The sequence below is a fragment of the Humulus lupulus genome, chromosome X (genome assembly GCF_963169125.1).
Source record: "Humulus lupulus chromosome X, drHumLupu1.1, whole genome shotgun sequence".
Taxonomy (NCBI): Eukaryota; Viridiplantae; Streptophyta; class Magnoliopsida; order Rosales; family Cannabaceae; genus Humulus; species Humulus lupulus.
This window is the reverse complement of record NC_084802.1, coordinates 243,883,375-243,909,473: the sequence shown is the minus strand read 5'-3', so window position 1 is coordinate 243,909,473 and position 26,099 is coordinate 243,883,375.

The window sequence follows — 26,099 nt, the reverse complement described above, 5'->3', positions numbered from 1 at the left end:
AGTTCAGAGGATGACATGTCCCGGATAGACCTACGGACCAGGCGGGGTGCAAGCCTCAGGCTAGTCCTGGCCTGGACCGACGATGTCCAGGGGATATGAACCCCGTGGGACCAAGCCTTTGCCTGGTCCCACCCCGGACGAACGATGTCCGGGGGTATAAATTAAAAGGACCAAGCCTCAGGCTGGTCCCACCCCGGACAAACGATGTCCAGGGGTATAAATTAAAAGAGGACCAAGCCCCAGGCTGGTCCCACCCCGGACGAACGATGTCCGGGGGTATAAATTAAAAGAGGACCAAGCCTCAGGCTGGTCCCACCCCGAACGAACGATGTCTGGGGGTATAAATTAAAAGGACCAAGCCTCAGGCTGGTCCTACCCCGGACGAACGATGTCCGGGGGTATAAATTAAAAGGACCAAGCCGCAGGCTGGTCCCACCCCGGACGAACGATGTCCGGGGGTATATATTAAAAGAGGACCAAGCCCCAGATTGGTCCCACCCCGGACGAATGATGTCCGGGGGTATAAATTAGAAGAGGACCAAGCCTTAGGCTGGTCCCACCCTGGACAAACGATGTCCAGGAGAGAAGAGCATCTGATATGCCCCAGGGCAAGGTCGTGGCCCGCGACTGGTAGAGTAAGGGAACCAAGTTTCGCGGTAAATTCTCTAAACCCCGTTGGCCCAGGCCATCAGGTTTTCAAAGTTAAAAGTTAGGCGGGTAGGACTGAGACAATTTGACAAGCTAAAGTCAAAGTGGGTCTAGTATAGGCAATTGGAACCGGGACCAAACCCTCAGAATCAGTCATGCACGCTAAAGGCCGCCGGGCGCTCAGCGAACTCAACTTGATGACGAATCGTCAGGGCCTTGTACGTCTCATCTCTCCAATCCTGACCACTCTCCCAGGTCTGGGAAATTAGCCGGGACTGCTCGCCCCACATGACAGCTTCCCCTTCCTCGGGGTAGTGCCGGATGTATTGTGAGGGCCGGTAATGCGGGAATCTCCTTCGCGGACTGAGCCAGCCCACCTCGTCCGGGGCCTCTTTTTTCCGGTGTCGGCCTCTGCAGCGCCTAGGTCCAAGGCCTTCTTCCCTAAACTCCTGCTTACCGCAGGTTCTGGCTCCAAATCGATCACCGGGGGTTAGGCAAGGCCAGGGACAGTAGCTGGGTCCACGGCCATGACAGGGATCGTGGCAATTGCACCCTCGTCGGGTCGAGGTTCCGCCCCTGGTGTCTCCTTGTTGAGGGAGGGGTCTGGGTTCGACACCTCTGGATTTTTCTTGGCAGCCTTTTTGGCCGCGACCTTGGCCACCCTCGCGGCCCAGGCTTCGAGGAGTTGCCTCATCTCATCCACTGGGGTAGACATGTCAGATTCTCCTGCAACAAACGCAAGTGAAAAGGAGTTAGTACAATTAAACGGGAAAATCGAAATCAAAACTAAGAGTGACCCGGGACGAACCCTCATCTAAGTCCTGGACATGACTTAATTCATCTAACACGAACGAGTAGGCTCCATCCCCCATGTCGTCCGGGTTCAAGAAATTCCCGTACTGAAGGAACCCGGACAAAAACATGAGATCTTCCGAGCCTACGGGAACGGGAGACGAAGGTCTCATCTCCCCATCAGCCCCGAATGCGGGGCCTCGAAGTGCTAGCCTATCCATAGCTAAGTCCCCAACTTGGGGAGCATAAGTTAAGATCAAAGGTAAGTTACCTCGCCCTGATACGCTAGCCCCGAGGGTACCTGTAACGACCCAAATTCGCTAATAAGGCTTAAGGGCCTTGATTAGCGTGCCAGGAGGGCACGATGGGAATTATGTGTGATTTTATGAGTTAAATGCATGGTTATGATTTAAAGCATGTCATTTGACTATTTATTTATCTGAGACGCATGTATATGTGTATTAGTATGCATGTAGGCCCTGATTGTGTTGAAGGGCATAATTGTAATTTTAGCCCGCCGAGGGCATATTTGTGATAATTGTATTTCGTGATTTGTACCACGTGAGTGTGGTGTTATTTTGTGATGCACGTGCCGAGACGGTCCTAGAGAGCAATTTAACTTAAGAGTCACAACGGGATTTCTATACCCGGCTCGGGAGGAGCCTAGGGGTACCTCGGGAATTTTATGGTTAAGTTGAGATTTAGCGGGTAATGGTTATTGGAGATTTAGTAACCTGGGTAACCATTAGTTACTGCTGAGAGTAACAAGTTCTAGGTAGAAAATGGTAGAAATGAAATAGAAGTAAAAGGACTTAAGTGCCCTTGAGGTTTAGTTGGGAAAGGATAAGCAAGGAGGGGTAAAATGGTCATTTGGCTGGGAAATTGATTTATGGCAGCTGGGTTATAGGGGGTACACGGTTTGGGGCTTGGCATTGATGGGTTTTGATAAAAACCAAAGAGAAGAAAAGTTAGGGCAATGAGAAGAAAAAGAGAAGTGAAGGAGCTGAAATTTGGAGACTTAGGAGATGAATCAAGGGAGCTTGGGAAGGGATTCTCTACTTGAGGTAAGGAGTTTATACACATTTAAGGCTTGATTATGTTATGGGTTAGAGATTTGAGCATGGTTTAAGTTTGAACTTTGAGTTTTTAATTTTCTGAAATTGAAATCAAGGATGTGGATTTTGGGGATTTGATTGTGTGTTTGATTGCTTTGATGATGTTTATGGGTTGCTAGATGGGTCATATGAAGTTTGGATTTGATTTTGGGGTTTGGGTATTGGTTTGGTATGAATTGGGAAGGTTTTAGCTCGGAGAAAACGCAGGAGAAAACCCAGAATTCTGGGTCTGCGAAGGCGTGCCGCGACACAGGTTTTTCGTGCCACGGCAAGGGAGCCTCTGATTGATGGGTGCCGCGGCACAAGGATGTGGTGCCGCGGCACAAGGCTAAATTTAGGGCATCATTTTTAGGCAATTTTAGGCCTTTGCTCCGGGGGTTCGGGGGATGTCTCCGGGGTGTTGTTTTAAGGTTTTAGAGGTCCTGAGAGTGCGGGATTGGTCCCGGGAAGTGGTTTTGGGTTGATTAGTATTGAGGGATGTTTCTTGTGTGTTGTGACTAGGTTGTTGGTGAGGCTCGTGCTTGAGGACCGTGCTCGCGGCTATAGTGCATCAGGAGGCTCGGAATTCAGGTAAGAAAACTATAACACCCGTAGGATAGGGCGTGGGCCCATAGTATGATTGCGGGGCGCGGCCCTATATTGCATCACATGTTAGGGTGCAGACTTAAATGAATTAATATTTGATTGCATGTTGTTGTGTTATATTATATGTGTGATTATGATGAAATGAACGGCAAGGGCCGAGTACGGCGTAGGCCGGGGCGGCCGTGGGCCGAGTACGGCGTAGGCCGGGGCGGCCGTGGGCCGAAAGTAACACCTAGCACATGGGATGCTATATTCAGGGTGGGACCCAAGGGATACATGAGTTATCCTCGCGGTGAGAACCGATGCCCCAGGGCTTTGGTAAGGTCTCTGGGGCGGCATGGCCGTGTTTGTTTAGTCTAATGGTTGACTTGTTTATTTGAGGATTATCTGTTATGATAAACTGTATACATTGCATATGTTATGTTCTGCATGAGTTTTCTTGCTGGGCTTCGGCTCACGGGTGCTCTGTGTTGCAGGTAGGGCAATGACTGAGTCAACCAACCATGAGTACGGAGAGCGTGAAGCGACGCGTACATGTTTGGCCTGCCCGACTGCTTTGGTTGGGGGTTTATTTGAAAATGGCTGTAATAATCTATGATTTTTATGATTTATCAACTGTGAACTCATTTTTAAGATGTAAATAGTTTTCAAACCTTATTTTGGGATCCCAATGTCTAATATTAGGAGTTTTATTGAAACAACGCATTTTTCTAATATTACAGCCTTAACTTTTAATTAGTCACACTTTCGTTTCAAAACCTCGGTTAGCGAGATCTTTGCACACTGATTTGTCTTAAAACTCACTAAGTAACGGCTCTAAGGAAGTAGGGCGTTACAGTATCCGTGTTCGGCAGGGCCTCCTCGAAGAGGGCTTCCAGCTCCTCTAAAGCGGTCGCCTCCGTCTGAGCCAAGTCCCTCTTCTCCTTGGCCGCGTCCGCTTGCGCCGCCGTCTCCACCTCCGCGATATGCTCCAGGGCCAGCTGCTCCCTTATTACGGCAATCTTCTCGCACTGGATTCCCCGAAGGTTCGGGATGACGATAGTCTGGTGGGCAGCGAGCATCCCGACCAGTCGGAGGTTGTCCGTGTTGACGTAGCCTCCTACGTCCAGGTCTTCTACGCTCAGCCCGAAGTAAAACCTCCTCCGTTCCAAGATGAACTGGGTGAGTGGAGTCTGGGCAAAAGGTCCTGCCACCCGAAGTAACATGATGAGAAACAAAAAAAAAAAAAAAGAAGAGGAAAAGAAAAAGAAAAATCGGCTAGCTAAGGGTCGGGGAAGCACTTACCCACTCGCTGGAAGTCCAGCAGCAGCGTGGGGTTCTTCTCCACGAGGAGCCCGGACGTCATGAACCAGTAATGCTGGACGTCCGGGGGATGCTTCCAGGAGCTTGTGGGAGTGGGGTAGCTACCTCACGACTTCAGCCTATAGAAATCGTCCAAGGTCTTGTCCTTGGCATTGACTTGCGGTTCCATCTTGTAGAAATACAGGATTTCTGCGGGGGTCGGCTCTGTGATCTCCTTCGCGGCGCAGAAGACACGCCATCTTGCAAGCAGTCAGTAGGCTTGAGGCAGAAGCTGGAAGGGTGCGATTCCCACGTATGTCAGGAACCGCACGAAGTAGTCGTGAAGCGGGAGTGTGGCACCCGCACTGATGTGGCCAGTGCTCCAGGCCCCGAACCCTTCCACGGAAGTATGCACCCGCACCTCTATTCTGGCCAGGCGGTTGTGGAAGAGTCCGGGAGTGGACTCTATGCCCAGGCGCTTCTCCAGGACGTACATCATCCGGTAGTTCCAGAACAAGTTTGGCAATGTGTCCATCTCCCATCTGTTGCCTTTGGGGGTCCGGGACCCGAGTAGGGCGACGGGGGCCCTGTTGACTTCCTCCTCTGAATGAAGGGTGACGCCCGATGTCATGGCTGATGATCTGGGAACAAAGAAAAGAAAGCAAGTAGTCAATACCAAAACCCAAGAAAGTCAGTTAAGGTACGGGGGGCCTCCTACGGACAGCTTAGAGTCCCCTCCGGATCAGGTCCGGGTTCACCAGAGAACCACGAGACCCAGATCGGGAACAAAGAATGGGCTACTAAATAGGCTCCACCGTCTGTCCAGGAAGCATCCGGACCCGGAGCAACCCAGACCAGGCGGCCTTCCTAGCACTATTCCTAAGCGTAAGCAAGTTCTAGCAACCTAAGCATATGAATGAAAAGACAGCCTACTTTCATGTATTTTCCAAGAAGAAAGACAAAAAGGCTTATTGTGAATAGCTGGCCGTGAAAGATGGTGGTTGCCCGACGATAAGGACGGCAGAATCTCATTCTTTAATTGGTGAAGGCAGTTCAACAACTCGTCGATAGGACAGGCCCAGGACGTGCGCTCAGGCGGAGGTGCAGACACTGGAGCTGTTGGAAAGAGGCGACGGCGTAGAGTGAGCAGGCGGTGAAAGATGTCGTCGACGATATCGGACATAAACATCTCCTCAGTTCTTGAAATGGCTCGAGAGTGTAAAAGTTTCGAATGAATGTCTGAGGAGTATTTTTAGAGACCCAAATCCTAGTCTCTGATCCAGCGAATAGAAATTCCCCCATCGGACGGTCCAAAATCGTGCAAGGGCATTAATGAGCACTCGAGAGCTGGATCCTCACCATTTCAATCCAACGTCCCAGGAGAGGAGAATTTCAAAGGTCGCCCCATCCTACGGTCAACCTCAGCGCAGAAGCATTAATGAAGGACCCCCGTGCGGATGGGACGCTTCGGAATCCGTGCTGACACACTAGCCTAGGCCTAGCGACCCTTGAGGTGGTTAGGTGACCTTTCGAGGTCAAGTGCCATTGTTGCAGCAGTCGCTTGGCGACATGTGTATCCCTCGCCACGAAGCGGGACTTTAGTAAACAGACCCGAACATTGGTAAATGGTTCGGGCTCCGCGTGCGCCCAGCGTCACTGCCCTTTTGCCACGGACCCACGATTCTATGCAGGAACTGGGAAGGCAACCGTGGATTATCTGGGAGCGAGGCAAGCCTCCGCCTCGCAGTCCCAGGCGAAGGCTTGGGGGGTAAATGTTATTTCCATTTCCTGCCTTGGGCTCGGGATGGTGGTCTAGGCCCACAGTCTGGGTGATTGGATTTAGGCCCAGCCCAGGCCTGCTTAGCACGATGTCCGAGAAAGATGATCTAGGACGATCGTCCGGGAGACGTATAGCCAGTTGGGGTTACGGTCGAGGTGTACGCAAAACAGTCCCTGAGCCTGGTAAATGATTCGGGCCTGCGGTAAATGAAGAGGGATAGAGGTATACGAACCCGGGTCAAGTCCCTCTGGGTTGGCAGGAAAAGGCTTTCGTGACCCTGAAGCCGCCCCATGACGCGTGGGGGTTGTCCCCACTTTTCACCTGCAGAAAAGGCCACCTCGAGATTGCAAGCCGCTGGTTCAGACCTGCGCTGCTAGTACACTGACTAATCTTGTCCCCTGAATCTGGCTCGTAACTCGGAATGCCCAGATCAAAAGCCCCATTTTGTCTAGCGAAATATAGGTATTGGGCTACCCCAATTGGCCTTGATCATTCTTATTCTTTTGTATTTTTATCCTTTGTATTGGGCTTCTGACAGATAAGCCAAGGGTACTTATATCCTTGTTGGGCCCGGGTCAGCCCAGCCCAAGCCCAGTGCTCCTGTGAGCCTATAAATACAGGTGACAGAGCACTGGAGAAAGGATCTCTCTTCGACTTGTATAGAGTTACTCTGTTGAAACATAGAGAAAAACTCCATTGTAAAAGACTTTCCAAGCTCTAATACAACTGACTTGTGGACTAAGGCTCATTAACGTCCCAACCACATAAAAATCTTGGTTATATTTTCTAAATTCCGTATCATTAATCTTGCTTACTTTCATTAATATAGTTTCCAAAAATCTTGGTAAACACTAAAATATGTATTTCCAACAATATTCACTCCAGAAGGCGATCACATCTAGATCAAAGGAAGTGGCCGATGATCTCAGCACTGAGGGCAAGAAAGATGTTGGATGACGGATATCTGGGATACCTTGCAAGCCTCATGGACAAGGAAACAGAGCTAAAGTTGTAACAGACCGACGTACCGGTGGTATGCAAATTCCCTAACGTATTTTCCGAGGATCTTTCAGGGATACCGCCAGTTTGAGAAGTGGTGTTCGAAATAGAGATACTTCCGAGAAGAACATCAATCTCAAAAGCACTATACTTGACGACACCAGATGAACTTACAAAGCTACATGTACAATTACAAGAGTTACTGTACAAGAAGTTAATTAGACCAAGTCGTTCTTTGTGGGGAGCCCCAGTTATGTTCATGAAAAAGAAAGACAACTCCATGAGAATGTGTATAGATTGCTGATACCTAAATAAGGTGACAATTAAGAACCGATATCCCTTACCCAGATTTGACGATTTATTCGATCAATTACATGGAGCATCAGTATTCTCTAAAATCAATTTACGATCAAGTTATCATCAACTGAAGGTGACAGAGTCAGACATTTCGAAGATGACTTTCCGAATGTGTTATGGGCATTATGAGTTCACAGTGAATTTCAAGGACTCGCCAACACCCCTGCAATGTTTATGGACTTAATTAACAGGGTGTTCTGGTAGCACTTGGATAAGTTTGTTATCGTATTCATAGACGACATCCTTATATATTTAAGGAATAAGGAGGAGCATGTGGTACACTTAGAACTAGTTTTGCTGCAGATACAAGAGAATAAGATGTGTGCAAAGTTCTTAAAGTGTGAATTTTTGCTGGAGAAGTAAGTTTTCTCAGATACTTGGTGCAGGAGAAGAAATTTCAGTAGAACCGGCCAAAACTGAAGCGGTGAATCAGTGGAAACCTCTGAAGAACGCACATGAAGTTCAAAGATTCCTAGGGTTAATAGGTTATTGTAGGTGATTTATGGAAGGTTTTTCCAAAATATCCACATAAATGACTGCTCTTACCCGCAAGGACATTAAATTCGAAAGGCGGATAAGTGCGAACAAAGCTTTCCAAAGCTTAAGAAAAGGCTGACAACTACTCCAGTATTGACTATTTTTAATGGTACAGAGGGGTATGCCATTTATAGTGATGCATCAGGGCAAGGGTTGAGGGCAGTATTAATGCAGAATGGAAAAGTCATAGCATATGCCTCCCAAAAATTGAATAATTATCCTACGCATAATCTGGAGTTTGCAACAGTGGTTTTTGCACTCAAGAGCTGAGGGCATAATTTGTATGGAATCAACTATGATATCTACACTGATCATAAGAGCCTTAAATATTTCTTCACTCAGAAGAAATTAAATATGAGGCAACGACGATGGCTGGAGTTGTTCAACAACTACAACTACATCATCCTATATCACACGAGGAAGGAAAATAAGGTGGTAGGTGCTTTAAGTCGATAGTAGATGGTGAATTTGTTGACAAGGCTAGAAATACTACAGGAACTAAAGTCTGGCATCTCTATCTTAGATTGAGATATAGTAATTGGTCAGCTAGCAAATCTGTAACGCCCTAAACTCCAGGGACCATTACGGTGTACCTTATAAACAGTGTTAAACTCGCTAATCGAGTCATTTGGCCAAACTCTTGTAACTAAGTATGATTAGCAGTTTAGGGATTAAAAGTTTCTGTTAATATATAACGTTTCATTAGAATGTTTACTATATACATTGGGATCCCAAAAATATAATTTAAAGGTCTATTACAAGAAAATATTTACAACCAGCCGATCTAAGTGGCGAAACAGGGTTTAACCTTAGCTCCTCTTTCAAACCTCAGTCGTGGCGGTCGAGCAGCCGCATATGTACACATCATCACCTAAGCTCTCCAACTCAAGGATGGTCCAGCTTTCTTTTTCCTTTACTTGCACCACATAGCACCCGTGAGCCGAAGCCCATAAAGAAAACTCAATATGCTCATGAACAGTAATAACATGTCATCAAATCATAAGGCACACGCCTAGCAAATACAGCCCTATTCAAGCAGGCAAATAAGTTCACGTAATGATGAATATAAAACATCAACCGATGATCATAATAATCATCCAGGACTTTTAGTCCAAAATAGAAGAGTGACAGTTGTAATAGTCACTAAGGTGGGTTCCGTTCCCATTAGCCGTGCGACGATAGGGTCACCGGGGCTTTGCAAATAAGTGATCCTTTCACTAGCTTATCAAGATAGGTGTTCGATGAACTAGTCACCAATATAACCTACTGCATGAGCATAGAGTCACAACCATGGGATTCCGCTCCCTAGCCACGTGACAAACAGTCACCTAAGCCTTTGGCCCTGACTTTGAGCAACTAATCCTAGACTAGTTCAGCGCTTAGAATTTTCATTGACCTTCGGCTCGGTCCAGCATTAATGCTCCTAGAGTCATTCAATGATGATATCGATTAGATCTAATCTTTTATCGGCCCTGCGTTCAAGACGCTTATGCCGTTTCTAGCTCTTACGTCAGTAATACGCGACCAGTGCCGACCCTGCCTAGTCAGTGCCATACACAAGTAAGCAATGCTACCAAACATATATCATATGTCAAATATCCGAATACAAGGCATTCAGCATGCTTACTTAACAATTGCTAGCATAATTAGGATGATGCATAAACATAGAGACTCAAGCTCTGAACAATCTCATATTCAGTACTCATGGCATGCCCTATTCACATGTTTCTCATGCAACACATGCATCACATTTAATCACTTGACATGCCTCAATAATAACCATGCATGTCACATTTAAACATCCAACATGCATCGAGAATAACCATGCATGTCATATACACAGGGTGCAGTTTTCTTACCTCGGGTTTGACCAAGAATTAGTAAAAGAACATCCCTTGAGAACGATCAATCCTTTGATCCTTTAGCAGTCGCCTAGTCATAACCAAATATGGAATCCCATCAATAAAATAAATCATAAAAATGTTTAAAATCTAAAACCTCACTCTTGGGATCCATCCTGCATTCTCGGGACTCTCAATCCACCCAAACGAGGTAAAGGTGTTGGATTAGCTTATACAAGATCTTTATTTATTTTCATGTATATCTAATATTAAAAAAATTAATACGAGAAAGCCTAAAACATGTTTCAAAAATTGAATTCAAAGAGAAACAAAGAATAGAATACTTACAGTATACGCAGCAGAATTAAAGAGTCATTCCTTCAGTTTCTCTAACTCTTGTATCCTCTCTGTCGCAGAGTATTATCAAGAAACTGAACCGATCTTCTATTTTCTTCACAATCTTCCAATGTATCCATAGAACCACCTAGACTAGTGTGGGCAATTCTCAACACATGTGATAGATATAGAGAGAAGAAGAGAAAATAACAAAGAGGCTTAGAAAAGCACTTGTGTTTAGAGAGAATCTAAAACTATTAGAAAATCTGACTTGTGACTTATGTTTTTACTTCTCTCTAAGCACTCCTTTTATAGACTCAATTAGGCCATTTAATTTAATTAAAAAATCAATAAAATAATAGCCATTTTAAAGCCCTAGGTCGAAATTATCATGGGCTTTAGGCCCGTGAAATTTCTCATTTGATTATAAGCCTATTAGACTTAAAATCAAGGCCTGTATTATTTTCTATCGATTTAATTAATTAAATAATTATTGAAATCTTTTATCAAATTAATTATTTATAATTTGAACCTTGATTTAAACTTATTTATTAATTTAGATACCAATTTATCTTAATTAATAAATCTGCCATAATTTCTCTTTTCTTCTCAAAATTACACAACTTTGTGAAACTATCCAAAATTGACTTGGTCAACTTTGATAATTCTAATTGATGATTAAATCAATTAATTGAGACCATATAGATGATTTTATCCAAGGTACAATGGGGACCATGGGCCTATGAAATCAAGCTCCAATAAGTTATCATAAATCTAACAAATAAATTTACTAACTTATTAATTACTCGTGACTCCACTATAGACTCGGAATTGCACTCTTGAATTCATAGAACGCTCTATAACAAATATAGATACGCTATTAATTATCCATTGTTACAACCATAATTGTCACAATCCTCTATAGACGGTCTACAATGAGATAGGACTAAAATACCGTTTTGCCCCTCATTGTATTTTATCCTTAAAACACTTAGTTCCTTGTAAATGATATTTCAGTAAACTAATTTAATTACTGAAATGAGATCTCTATCATTTAACACCTTGAACCAAACTAAAAGGAAACCATTGTTTCACTTCTTCATCAGAAGCTATAGATGTTCATATCTATGATTAACACTCCCACTCAATTATACTACCGAGTTCCCAAGATGTAAGTATGGGCTAGTCCGTAGGGTAAGCTGGTAACGAACAAGTCAAAGAACTCAAATAATACAATCAGTTAGAATACTAACCACTTAGAATTGAGATTGAATTGACCTATGGTTAACTATATGATATGACTAGAATAGATAATAATGGTATGTTTACTTATCTTATCAACTGTCAATATTGGTCCTGTCCGATGTAACAAATACATCCGATCTTATCTACTTTGCTAATGTTCTGGAAAGAACATAACATTGTAATGTGTAAGTAGATCATATCGTAGATTGGCAAGTCAGTGTAGATCCTGTGCACTGACTAATCTTAGGACTAACTTATTTTGAACATATAATCATATTTATATTCCACTGTGATTACGTCACTATAAATAAGATTAGCTATATGCTCGGGATTTAATAGAAGTTTATATTAAACAAATAATCATGAAAATAAAACATGTGGGCAAAGTGATTGACCAAGTCAAAAAATTATTTCTATTATTCTATTGATAATAAAATCAGATTACAAAGAATTTGGGTTTTAATTAGGGGATAAAACCCCAACAAAAAGAACCAACCCTCGAGCCTTAAAAGTCATCCCGAGCCCTGAAATAGGCTTGCTGGAAAGTGCACTAGCGCTAGGGTGCTGCCTAATGGTTCTGGGGCGCTGCCCCAAAACAGAGAAGGCCAAGTCCCTACCCTGCCTAGTGCTTGGGTGCCAACTTCAGACCAGAACATGTTCTTGTTTCCCTCCTTGTGATTTCCCCTGAAACCAAGCCTCCAAACCTATCCCAAACATCCAATTCGACCCCTAAACTTCATCTACAACACACCCTCATCAAAACCCAAGCAACCAAACTCAAAAACTTCCATGAATTATCAACTAACCACATCAAAATTCTCAACTGAAAAACCATAAGTAAAAACAGAGTATAGGTTAAATTCATGGATTAAATCTTACCTCAAGCTTGATTTAGATCCCCTTCAATGGTTGAACCAAGGTCCTAAGCCCTCAAGCCTTGCTCTCCTAGCTTGGATCCTCAATGGGAGTTTAAAAAAAAAACAAAGGAAGAAAAGGAGAAGAATAGGTACGGGAGAGAGAGATGAGGATGAAAATGATGCTCTGTTTTTCTTATACTTTCTATAGCCTTTGAATGATACATATCCTTTTCCAAATGACCATATTATCCCTAGGTCAATCAAATCCATCTAAAGACTTCCAAGGGTAAAACCGTCATTTCCCGCCTATCTCGTTAATTATAATTAACACCCTCCAATTCTCGTTATTCTCGATATTCTCAAATGCTAATAATTCATATCCCGTTACCCTTTAATTCCCGGCAACGCTCTAATCACAAAATTACCCCGAGACTCACCGCGAGCCCCGAAACTAACCTCGTTATGACTAGACAGATAACTTGTTAGGAAAAAATGTTTTGCCTCAATGGAAATTGATAATAATATTACAACTCTATGCAAAATATTACAATAGACAAGGATTGATTAAATAAAGTGTTACAACTCTATAACTGAAAATTACAAATAAACAAAGGAAATGAAGAAGATGATGAAGAAGAAGAGAATAGTAAAATACAACTCTAAGCAAAAAGGTTACAAATAAAGTAAAGTGTTTGAAAAAAAAGAAAAGAAAATATTACAATTCTTTAACAAGAAATACAAGTAATAGGAACAAGAGAATAAGAAGAAAACAATACAATGGAAAGAAGAACAGAAATACAAGAAACTCTCACTTACACAACCTAAGGGAAGAGGGTTGGGGATCACCAACTTGAACAAGGTTTAAAACCTTTGTCCAAAAGCTTATTTCCCCCTAACTCAAGCACTAAGGGATCTCTCTCAGATTATAGGAAATGCTTTCTGGAATTATCAAGCCTCAAGGTGTTTCTAGCCAAGTGCTCTAATGGATAGAAATGTTGTGTCTTACAAGTGAGCTATAGGCTCCTATTTATAGAGTTTAGAGACACCCTTTGAATTTCAAATTCCACCAACCCCCATGGCTGTTACCAATATTTAATTGGATTAATATGGAATTAAAAAAGAGATTTAGGAGTTATTTGGGTTTTTTGAGCCGTTCAACAAAGACTGAAAAAACTGAAAATTGGTCAGTTTTTGGCCTGTGGCCGTGGACAGAGACATTAATGGTCGCGGCCACTGGTCTCTGTCTCACAGGATGCGGCCACCAACATTCAGTGGCCGCGACCACCGACCAATTTCAGCACTTAAAAATGTGTTGTTTTTCCAAATGGTTCCAAACCCTCCCAAATGATTTTGTAACTCCCAAAACACATTATTGGGGTTAAAATCATATCTCTAACAGCCATATCACATATGGCTTTATGAAATTCATCTCAATATTGTGTAACAAAAATTTTACACAATAAAGGGTAATATTTGGAAGTTACAAATTTGTAACACCAAATATGTTACATTATTTGGATATATCTCATATACCTAAATATTGTAATTCTCTATTATATGTTACAATATGTGACACACTTTGTCACATTTATTTAATCTAAAACATTATATTATATTATAATATAATATAATATTACATTATATTATAAAATAATATAACATTCCCCCACTAGATTAAATGGTTTATCTATTGTAACACTTATTTAATCAATCATTATATTTTGAAATATAGCATATCCCCCACTTGATTAAATAAGAACTCTCTCTTATAGGAGTCATTGCATTAGTGCATAAAGAAAAGTGTTTTTCAACTTGAACTTTACTATAGTGTAATTATCACAAAATTTGTCGAAAATTAGGTTGCACTAGGCATTGAACCATCTTTTCATGATGAAAAATCGGTGATAACACACACACCTTTGCTTTGTTCACTTGAGACCTCTATGTCTCGCTTTGCACCGTTAATGGCCATGTGCACTTTCCATTCATGGACATTCTTGAGAATACTCCCAATTCTCATGAGAGGCGGCACCACCCCTAGGTCCATATAGGTAGAATTCTTACAGTATTTCGTTACCAAAAATACTTGTCTTTACAAGACTGAATTCTATTAAAAAACCTTTCGGTTTTAACCCTCAACTTGGTAACACACAAGTACTCAATATCTCAGATGGGACTTGTTTTGAGTACAACTAATATTCTCTTGATTGACTTGTTATTACCTATTGAACCTTACACTAGTTGAAAAACTAGTGTTAAGATAGGTTACCATCAATCGTGAATCTCTTTAGGGAGTTTAAGTCCCATCCCTCGAGATGATGCAGCCACTAAATCCCTCGTTAGTGGCTTAGTGAAAGGATCCGCCAGATTTTCACTTGTTCTCACATAGGATATTGAGATGACTCCTCTTTGAATCAATTCTCTTACATATCCATGTCTTAAACTAATGTGTCTAGACTTCCCATTATACACTCCGTTGTATGCTCTAGCCAATGTCACTTGGATATCACAATGTATCGATATAGTAGGTACATTATCTTTGATTAGGGGAATCTCTATCAACAGATCCCTTAACCATTCGGCTCTTTGCCGGTAGCAGCTAGAGCTATGAACTCTACTTCCATAGTGGAATGAGATATACAGGTTTGTTTCTTGGAACCCCAAGAAATTGCACCTCCACCAAGTGTAAATACCCAATCAGTTGTGGACAAGTTGTCCCCAAGATTGGATATCCAACTTGCATCTGTATATCCTTCTAATGTTGAAGGAAATTTGGAGTAGTGAAGGCTTAGTCCTTTGGTTTTCTTGAGATAACCTAGGACTCTTCCAATTGCCATCTAGTGATCCACACTTGGATTACTTGTAAACCTACTAAGTTTACTTACCGCAAATGCTATATCAGGTCTAGTACACTGGGCAGCGTACATTAGACTCCCTATAGCACTAGCGTACTCCAATTGAGCCACCGCTCTTCCTTCATTCTTCTCTAGTTTTACACTATGATCGAATGGAGTATTGGCATCTTTAACCTTGAGATGGTTAAATTTGTTCAATACTTTCTCAACATAGTGGGCTTGCCCTAAAGCAAAACCCCCACTATGTTTCTTTACTTTGATACCGAGTATGGTATCAACTTCTCCAAGATCTTTCATCTTGAAGGTTGATGATAGAAACCTCTTCGTTTCTTCTATCCCTTTCATGCTATTACTTAATATAAGCATGTCATCCACATATAAGCAAACAATGATCACATATCCCTTACAAGTTTTGGAATACAAACACTTGTCTCCATTGTTATGTCTAAACCCATTAGACATGATGGCTTGATCAAATTTCTCATGCCATTGCTTAGGAGCTTGTTTCAATCCATATAAGGATTTTACAAGTCTACAAACTTTATGTTCATATTTTGGTAGGACAAACCCTTTGGGTTGTTCCATATAGACCTACTCATTGAGTTCACCATTAAGGAATGTCGTTTTGACATCCATTTGATGAACATACAAGTTGTGTATAGAAGCTAAAGCGAACAAAATTCTTATAGAAGTTGTTCTTGCAACAGGCGCATAGGTATCGAAATAATCGATACCCTCTTTTTGCCTAAACCCTTTAGCTACTAATCTAGCTTTAAAGGTTTGGATAGTGCCGTCAGTGTGATATTTTCTCCTAAATACCCACTTACACCCAATTGGCTTAGACCCCAGTGGGAGGTCTACCAATTCCCAAGTGTTATTAGAAAGAATGGAATCCATCTCATCATTGATGGCTTCTTTCCAAAATGCACTATCTCTCGATTGCATAGCTTCTCTATAAGTCTTAGGATCATCCACAACGAGAAGTACAATAGGAATTTTCCTAATGACTTCTTCTCTATTTCCTTCTACCATGTAGAATGAAATTCGTTGAGAATCTATCTCATCCACTACTAGATTTTTATGATTTTTAAGCCTTTGACTTCTTCTAGGTTCAAAGGGTTGCTTTACATCCTTTTGAGAATTCTCCTCTTGAGAATCAACTTTGGATGTAGAAGCTTGAGAATTGTTCTCATATAACAAATTCTCCTTTAGAGATGTTGAAGCTTGAGAATTGTTGTCACATAACTTCTCTAGATTCAATCACAATATTAGACTCTAAGTCTAATAGCCTATAAGCTTTACTATTGTTGGCATAACCAACAAAAGCACACTTTATGGCTCTTGAACCTAACTTTGTTCTATCAAGTTCGTTTTTCTTGCAATATGCAAGACACCCCCACACTTTGAAGTACCCTATGTTGGGTTTTCTTCCTTTCCATAACTCATATGGAGATATCTCATTTTTCTTCATCGATATTCGATTAAGAATGTGACAAGCAGTTAAAAGCACTTCACCCCATAAGTTGAAGTTCAACTTAGAAAACACCAACATAGAATTTATCATCTCTAGATAAGTCCTATTTTTCCTTTCGGCAACACCATTGTGTTGTGGTGTATAAGGTGCAGTGCACTCATGAATTATACCATTTTCTTCACAAAATGTATTGAATTCATTAGAGAAGTACTCTCCTCCTCTATCACTTCTTAGCACCTTAATCTTTTTATTTAGTTGATTTTCAACTTCTAATTTATACAATTTAAAAGCATCAAAAGTTTCATCTTTATGCTTTAAAAGAAACACACAGGTTTATCTACTAAAATCATCTATAAAAGTAAGAAAATACCTTTTACCACCTCTAGTTAAAACACCATTTAATTCACAAAGATCACTATGGATTAAATCTAGTAAATTAGATGATCTTTCTACACTAGGAAATGGTTTCTTAATCATTTTCGCTTGAACACATGTTTCACATTTACCATAGTTTTTAATATTGCATGCAATCATACCACATTTTACTACTATTTTCATGGTAGAAAAACCTATATGTGATAGTCTAAGATGCCACAAAAATAAAGAATCATACTCAACAATGTAGGCGGAATTAGCATTTTTATTGATAACATTGAAAGTTACATCATTGGTACACAATTTAACCATACCCTCACAAGAGTACCCATTTCCCAAAAATACATTTGATTTGGTAAGTATAAGTTTACCGGACTCAAAAACGGCTTTAATACCGGGCTTGCCAAGAAAATCACCACTTACCAAGTTTCTACTCTTTTGGGAACACAAAGTACATTCACTAATGTAACTTTCTTGCCGGAGGTGAAGTAGACATCAATAGTACCTTTGCCAAGTACCTTGGATTTGCCCTCATTGCCCATTTGTATCTCATGGTTGCCTTTGACTCTTCAAAGGTCTTGAACAATGATTTGTCATAGGTGACATGGACGGTGGCACATGTATCATACCACCACCCTTTCACCTTGCCTTGGACCGCATTCACCTCACTAAGGGTAGCAACTATGTTTTCCTCTTGACTTGTGTTCACCTTAGGTCCTTGTTGGCCTTTTCTATGCCTACACACAAAGCAAGGACCTTTCTCACCCTTAAACTTGTTTGGGTTGGTTTTTGGACCCAAAGGTTTCTCATTACCCTTTTTCATTTTGTTTTTGGGATGTTTTGGTTGTGACACCGTATTTGCTTTGGAAGTCTCTCCATTAGACCCCTCCACAAGTTTATCTCTACATATCGATTCCTCTTCGATTCAAATATATTTTTGGATTTCCTCCAAAGAATAATCCTCATTTTTATGAAGGATTCTTTTCCTATAACTTTTCCAAGTTGGTGGTAATTTAGCCACTATAGCACCAACTTGAAAGGCCTCGGGAAGCTCAATCTTTAAAACTTTCAGTTTGTTAACAATTATTTGCAATTCATGAATTTGAGGAAGAATAGGTTTATCACCAAAAAATTTAAAATCGAAGTATTGAGATATCAAAAACTTTTTGTTACCTTCCTCTTCCGCCTTAAACTTTTTCTCAAGTGCATCCCATATCTCCTTGGCCGATTTGGTCTCGGTGTAGAGGTCATAGAGCCTATCGGATAGGGCATTGAGGATATGACCCCTACAAAGGAGATTGTCCTCCTCCCACTTCCTTCTCTTCTCCACCTCCTCGGGAGTGTCTTTGTCGGCTGGCTCGGCTAGAGGTGCCAAGGATGACTCAAGGATGTAGGCGATTTTAAGAGTGGTTAAAAGAAACCTCACCTTGTCTTGCCACCTAGTAAAATTGGATCCATCAAACCTATCCAATCTCACTAGGTCTTGGTTCATGATCTTGATTGTCTCCCCTTCCATTGAAACAAAAAGGGATAAGCTTTTGAATGTTAGGAAAAAATGTTTTGCCTCAATGGAAATTGATAATAATATTACAACTCTATGCAAAATATTATAATAGACAAGGATTGATCAAATAAAGTGTTACAACTCTATAACTGAAAATTACAAATAAACAAAGGAAATGAAGAAGATGACGAAGAAGAAGAGAATAGTAAAATATAACTCTAAGCAAAAGGTTACAAATAAAGTAAAGTGTTTGAAAAAAAGAAAAGAAAAGATTACAACTCTTGAACAAGAAATACAAGTAATAGGAACAAGAGAATAAGAAGAAAATAATACAATAGAAAGAAGAACAGAAATAGAAGAAACTCTCACTTACACAACCTAAGTGAAGAGGGTTGGGGATCACCAACTTGAACAAGGTTTAAAACCTTTGTCCAAAAGCTTATTTCCCCCTAACTCAAGCACTAAGGGATCTCTCTCAGATTATAGGAAATGCGTTATGGAATTATCAAGCCTCAAGGTGTTTCTAGCCAAGTGCTCTAATGGATAGAAATGTTGTGTCTTACAAGTGAGCTATAGGCTCCTATTTATAGAGTTTAGAGACACCCTTTGAATTTCAAATTCCACCAACCCTCATGGCTGTTACCAATGTTTAATTGCATTAATATGGAATTAAAAAAGAGATTTGGGAGTTATTTGGGTTTTTTGAGCCGTTCAACAAAAATTGAAAAAACTGAAAATTGGTCAGATTTTGGCCTGTGGCCGCGGCCAGAGACATTAGTGGCCGCGACCACCAACATTCAGTGGGCGCAGCCACCGACCAATTTCAGCACTTAAAAATGTGTTGTTTTTCCAAACGGTTCCAAACCCTCCCAAATGATTTTGTAACTCCCAAAACACATTATTAGGGTTAAAATCATATCTCTAACAGCCATATCACATATGGCTTTATGAAATTCATCTCAATATTGTGTAATAACAATTTTACACAATAATAGGTAATATTTGGAAGTTACAAATTTGTAACACCAAATATGTTACATTATTTGGATATATCTCATATATCTAAATATTGTAACTCTCTATTATATGTTACAATATATGACACACTTTGTCACATTTATTTAATCTAAAACATTATATTATAATATAATATAATATTACATTATATTATAAAATAATATAACATAACTTGCATTCAAAGATTGTCTCATGCCGAATGGCTCGAACAAATCCACATATCATGTGGTCTTATTTTTAATTCACCCATATGCCTGAAAATACACAATTACGCCCTCAACGAGCAAAATTACCAAAATGCCCTTATAATTAAAAATGGACCCATATGCATGCAGTTATCATCATACTATAATATAATTCACATAGACATGCATATCACCATTTAATAACATAATAAATCAATTATGGCCCTCCCGGCCTCCTAATCAAGGTCCTAAACCTTATTAGGAAATTTGGGGCATTACAAAATGTCTCGGTACAACCAACCATTATGGAGGCTATTTGGAAAGGACAACTTGATGACCCATGGCTGCAAAGACTAGTTCATGAGGTGAAGAAGGATATGAGGTCGAGATTCCATATCTTGAAAAATGGGGTGCTAGGATTTAAGGGTAGAATTTACGTTTGCGTTGATGAAGAAATCAAGAAGAAGATTTTCTACATAGCTCATAATGCCCCTTATGCTATGCACCCATGTACCACCAAAATGTATCAGGACTTGAAGAAGTACTTCAAGTGGCCAGCAATGAAAAAGGAAGAGGTGGAGTACTGTAGGATCTTTGAATTAAATCTAGATGCATGCTCCCTATTACATTTCCAAAAACATAATAGAAACTTAGAATCTTAAAGCATATATTTAAACATTAGATTCGTAAATCAACATAAACACAAAGATATATAAAACTTATGAATACGTAGTAGAATAATTGATTCCTTCCTTTGAATTCCCTAACCTTTTGTCTGTGTAGAATGCTAGGTATTGCAAGAAATTCAAACTGCTAGAACATGCACCATAATCTTCCAAACCTTTGTCTAATTTAGATCTAACAAATGGTGGGCTAAATCTCAACACATGAGAAGACAAAAATACACAGAAAGAGAGAGAGTGTAGGGCGACCTAGGGTGAGTATTTTGGCAGAGTTTTATTACATAAAAGGCTCTTAGGAAATCACTTCACTTAAGGCGGCTATATTTATAGGCAAATTCTAGGGCAACCATAATAGAGTAGTTACCTTTTTTGATTTAATTATTTAATTAAATAAAGAAGTGTATAATTAGAGAAATTACTTGCTCACCAACCACTATACATGGTCGACCACCTAAGGGTAGTTTTGCCATTTTGACTTTTTAGTTTTGTTTCCAAAATTACCCAAAATGAAAACCTTATTTATTTATTTAAAATAATAATTAATTAAAATTTGTTCAAAATAACTATTTATATTTTGAACATTTATTTAATTTATTTTACTAATATTAATACTAACTTATTAATATCAATAAAATTGCCCAAATGTCTATAAAACTCTCTTTTGAATATTTCTAATTAAATCCTCAAGCTTTCTCTTATTTCTATTTCTTACCTAATATCAATAAATAATTCACCATTATTTATTTATCTTGACCCAGTCAACTCGATATTACTAATTGATAATTAAATCAATTATTTGAAACTATTAGATCTAATTTTATGCAACATTCTGAATTTGTTAATAAAGCTTAGTGCCTTGATTAGTGTGCTGAGAGGACATAAATGGATTAATAAGTGAATTTAATTGAATATATATGTGATTATGTGAAATATATTAGTTATATGATAATATGACTATTTATGCATGCTTATGTGCATTAAATGTGGTTGTGGGCCCGTTTTAGTGAAAAGTGGCATTTTTCGTAATTTTGACCCATTGAGGGTATAAATAAAAATTATGTGCTTTGTGAGTAAGACCAAATTATTATGTGGATATATTTGAGATGTGTGGCACTAGATGATCCTAGTGAGAAATTTGGCGAAAAAGTCACATCGAGGATTAATACCCAACTCGGGGTGAGCCTAGGGGTATTTTAGTAATTTTGTCAGTTACCGGGGATATTAGAGTATGAATTGTTATTGGGGAGAACATATTAGTGTTTGGAAGATTAGTAGGATTAATTGGGAATCTTAAGTGGAATTTGAGGTTTAGTTGGAAAATGTGACAAATGGCAATATTGCCCTTGGGGGCATTAAAGAACTAAGTAAATGTTAGGGGCATTTTAGTATTTTTGTGTCAAGGGAGATAGACTTAGCCTTGGAACCCCTCAGAAGCTAAGGGAAACAAAACTTAGCAGCTCTATCTCTCGTTTCTCTTTCTCTTGAAGCTTGGTGGAGGTTTTTCAAAATTTTGAAGAGAATTGAAGCTGTGAATTGAAGGTTGGAGCTATGAACGAGATTAGGAGTAGCTCAAGGTCATGAATTCACAGTTGAGGTAAGGAATCATACTCTGTTTTAGGAAAAATTCTTTTACGAGTTAAGTTTTGGTTGAGTTTAAACTCAAGAGTGGGATTGAGCTGCTTATTGGGGTTTTGATGAAGTTTATGGGTTCATTTTTATGCTTAGAGTGTATTAGTGATGTTTCGAGGTTTAATTTTGGGTTTAGTTGTGATATGGGGTGAATTCTAAAAGATTTGGTTCGGAGGAAATGTTGGAAATTCTGGGTTCGCAGGGTTGTGTCGTGACGCTTTTCTTGGTGCACCGCGACCCGCATGAACTCAGAGGCTAGGGCAGTTCTTTGAATCGCCTTAGCCTCGCGGCGCTAGGTGGGCTGCACCGCGACACGTTTCCAAGGAGATAACTTGGGGGGCTCTCTGTCTAGAGGCGCATCGTGGCCCTTCAGGGCGAGCCGTGACTCTAATTGGGAAAGTAAAAATGGGTTTTTGAGTACGGGAACTCAAACCTAAGGGCTTGGGAAGGATTCTACTTACCCGATTTAGTAGAATTCGATGTCCTGGAGGCTAGGAATCAATCTTGAAGCTTTTAATTGGTTTAGGTCTTGATGGATATCTATTAATATGTTGTGACTAGGGGTACCACAAGGCTTGGGGAGGAAAGGATCGTGCTCGTTGTCGCCTTACCCAATCGCAAAACACTTGAGGTAAGAAAATCGTCTCTTACACCAAGTGTAGGACTTGCGTCCCAATGTTAGGGAACAGGAATGACCGTGTCATGAAACCATTGATAGTTGAATATCTGCTGTGTTTGAATTTTTGTTGATATACTTGTTTGTGCTGATCATTTGGTCGGGAGACTATTATCGGCATTACATGCGTAATGTATGCCGTAATTGCGGGGCCATAACGCTGATACGGTATTCGCCACAGTGGTAGGGCCATTATGAATATGGATTATCCATCTACTCGGCATGAGTCGTATGTTTTTTGGAAAATCTATATGAGCCAATTGTGATTATAGAGTATGCAATACATGTTAATGTTTATCTAGATATCCTTATGATTTGTTTGGGTTTTCTTGTTGGGCCTCGGCTCAAGGGTGCTTCGTGGTGTAGGTAAGGGCAAAGGGAAACTGGACTAGCAACAAGTTGGAGAGCTATAGGGGCAGCATGTACATACTCAGCCTGCTCGGCCGCCACAGTCGAGATATTTTTGGGAACAAGAGTCTTTAGTTGAAAATATGCAGCATAGGTTGGCTAAGTCTGTATTTTTGATAAACTTGTATTTTATTAGAAACTTTTCGAATCCCTTGTAATTACTTAACCTTTTAAAAGAAAAGTTCAAATTTAGACCAAAACTATTGATACTTAGACTATCGATTAAACCTAATTACACTTCTAAGTCCAAATGACTCACTTAATGAGTTAAACACTATTTTTAACACACGATATAATAGTTCTGACTATTCAGGGCGTTACTGGTTGAAAACTATTCAAAGCACGCAGTAAAAGCTTTGCATGGTGGGCCCATTGTTTTATTTTAGTATGAACAACAGAACAACAACAATCAATTTTTTTTCATTAATCATATAAACAATTTATATGACCAAGAAAATAACCCAGAAACATTATCATACAATACTATTAATCATGCAACAAATATGTATATAAACATACAATATGTTTATATAGAATATATAAACACAAAAAATCAAGAACATAAACTTTTACCTCTTGAAGCCTATCAAGTGTCCTTGAGTCTTTTTGTATTTTTAACGATCTTCCTTGGATTGTGTCAGGTGTGTACTGCTATTCCCTTTTCAGGAATTTTTCATTTTTCTTTTATTTAATTATTTAACTAAATTAATCTCCCACAAAATAAGGTATTTGTCTTTTTAAGGAAAATATGACAACCATATTTCAAAATTTAAATTCTAAATTCATATTGATGATTATCATTATCATCATCTTTTAAAATTGAATAAATCAAAATCTATTTTTGACTTAACAATTTTATTTTCTCCCACTCAAATAAAACAATTAATTTATTTATATATGAAATTCAAAAATTTATATATTTAAATTATTAAATATATTTTTAAAATTTGATAATTAATTATTCAACCTCAATTATCATATAATTGCATACTTGACCCGAAGAATAAAATTCTTCTCAAATTCCCAAATTACAGTTATACCCTTGTATCAACTCTTACCTTAATATGGTGTTGATACAGCCACCCTGGGGACCTATGAACCTATAATATCAAGCTCTAATAAATATTACATTATTAATCAAAGCTCTTTCATTAAATAATCATATTTATTAATCTCATGATTACTCCACTAAAAATATGAGATTGAACTCTTGATAATTATAGCCATATATTTACTGAGTACTTTATTAAGAATAAAGTGTCCATTGATATAATCATTACATACAACATTAATCCTCTAATAATGGTTCATAATTAAAAGGAAATAAAATTACCGTTTTACCATTTTAGTTATATCTTATTCCTATAGTACCATTGACTTTACTAGTGAAGGTTGTGTCACAACAAGTTTGTGACGTGAGAGCTCATAACCATTTTAGTTCCAAAAATCAACCCAATAGGGTACCATTATTCAATCTATATGAAGATATAGATTCCAAATCTGTTAAACTACATCCCCAACCGTATACATCATTAAGTCCCCAAAACACTTGTTCTTAGCATGATCATTCTGACAAACCTTAATGCATGAATCAAATGATCAGATGACATATATAAGAGTTCATAGTAACCTCAGGATTAAGATCATCGTGTATATTATCATCCTTTGATGTGTTTGATTAATACTATGAAACGATGTTTAAACAAGTATTAACAAATCACATCTGGTCCAGTTTTACATACTCTCAGCACGCAAAGTACCTCCACTAAAGTGTCCTACTACACAAGTAACTCAGATATAGGTTACATGTATTCATAATACTAGTGGATCGTACTAACAATAATTAATCTAAAGATTCCAGAACTTAATTTTACTGCAAACTATTTAAGTTTATTATCTTAATCTTGATCCTCCCATACCAATATGAGATTAAGACCATATAGATAAACTTTGGAATTTTCTGATATTCACTTAATATTATCATATAATATCAAACATAGTCTATATATATAATAATTTAATTCAATTATATACTTCATTTAAAATATTTTTCAACTACAATTGCTTTAAGGGCATTATTCCAAACAATCTCCCACTTGCCTTAAAGCAAATCGAGGCATCTTTTTTAATATGTCAATCATATTCTCCTGACCGATTTTGTCTAACAAAGTCTTTGTAACAGTTTTGTAAGAAACTGTTTTGAAGTTATCTTCAAGATTATTACATCAATTATGTAGAATAGTATTGTATTCAATGATACTTCATTTCATGTGCTTTAACCTCTCATGATTTCTAGTTCTTCTAGAATAGTTGTATCTCCATTGCTTTCGCAATGAGATGCTTGCTATTTATTCTAGTCTGAAAACCTTTTCAGAATGTCAAAGAACTTAACTAAATCAAATAGCCTTTTTAACTACTCGTAGCTGTTATATATTGGCTTTTGTGGTGAAACATATAAATTTTAGATGTCTAACACATTTACAGATTAATGTGTTTCCTCCACAGTTATGGAATCTGATTCTGATATCAATCTTTGAAGATTTAATATCAGATCATCCATTGGGATTTTAGGTCTCTGCCTAAATGCACATACATATAATCTCTATTAATTTTAAGATACTCAAAACTAACTCCTTATAATTATTCAATGACTCAATCCATAATCTATTGATAACTGTCGACTATTCCCACCGTTTAACAAATGTCAATTAAAAAATATAGCATTTGATACATTAAACAGTCTATCACTGAGTTGTAGGAATAACTGTCTCATATCCTCTTTTCTAGTAAAAGAATAAATGGACATATTATTTAGATAATACATCCTCCTTACCGGGAAGGCAAAATTCCTTTCTTGGATATTGTAAGCTAAAGTATTTAAGCTTCTTATTTATATAAGTTTCTTGAGACAGAGCCTATG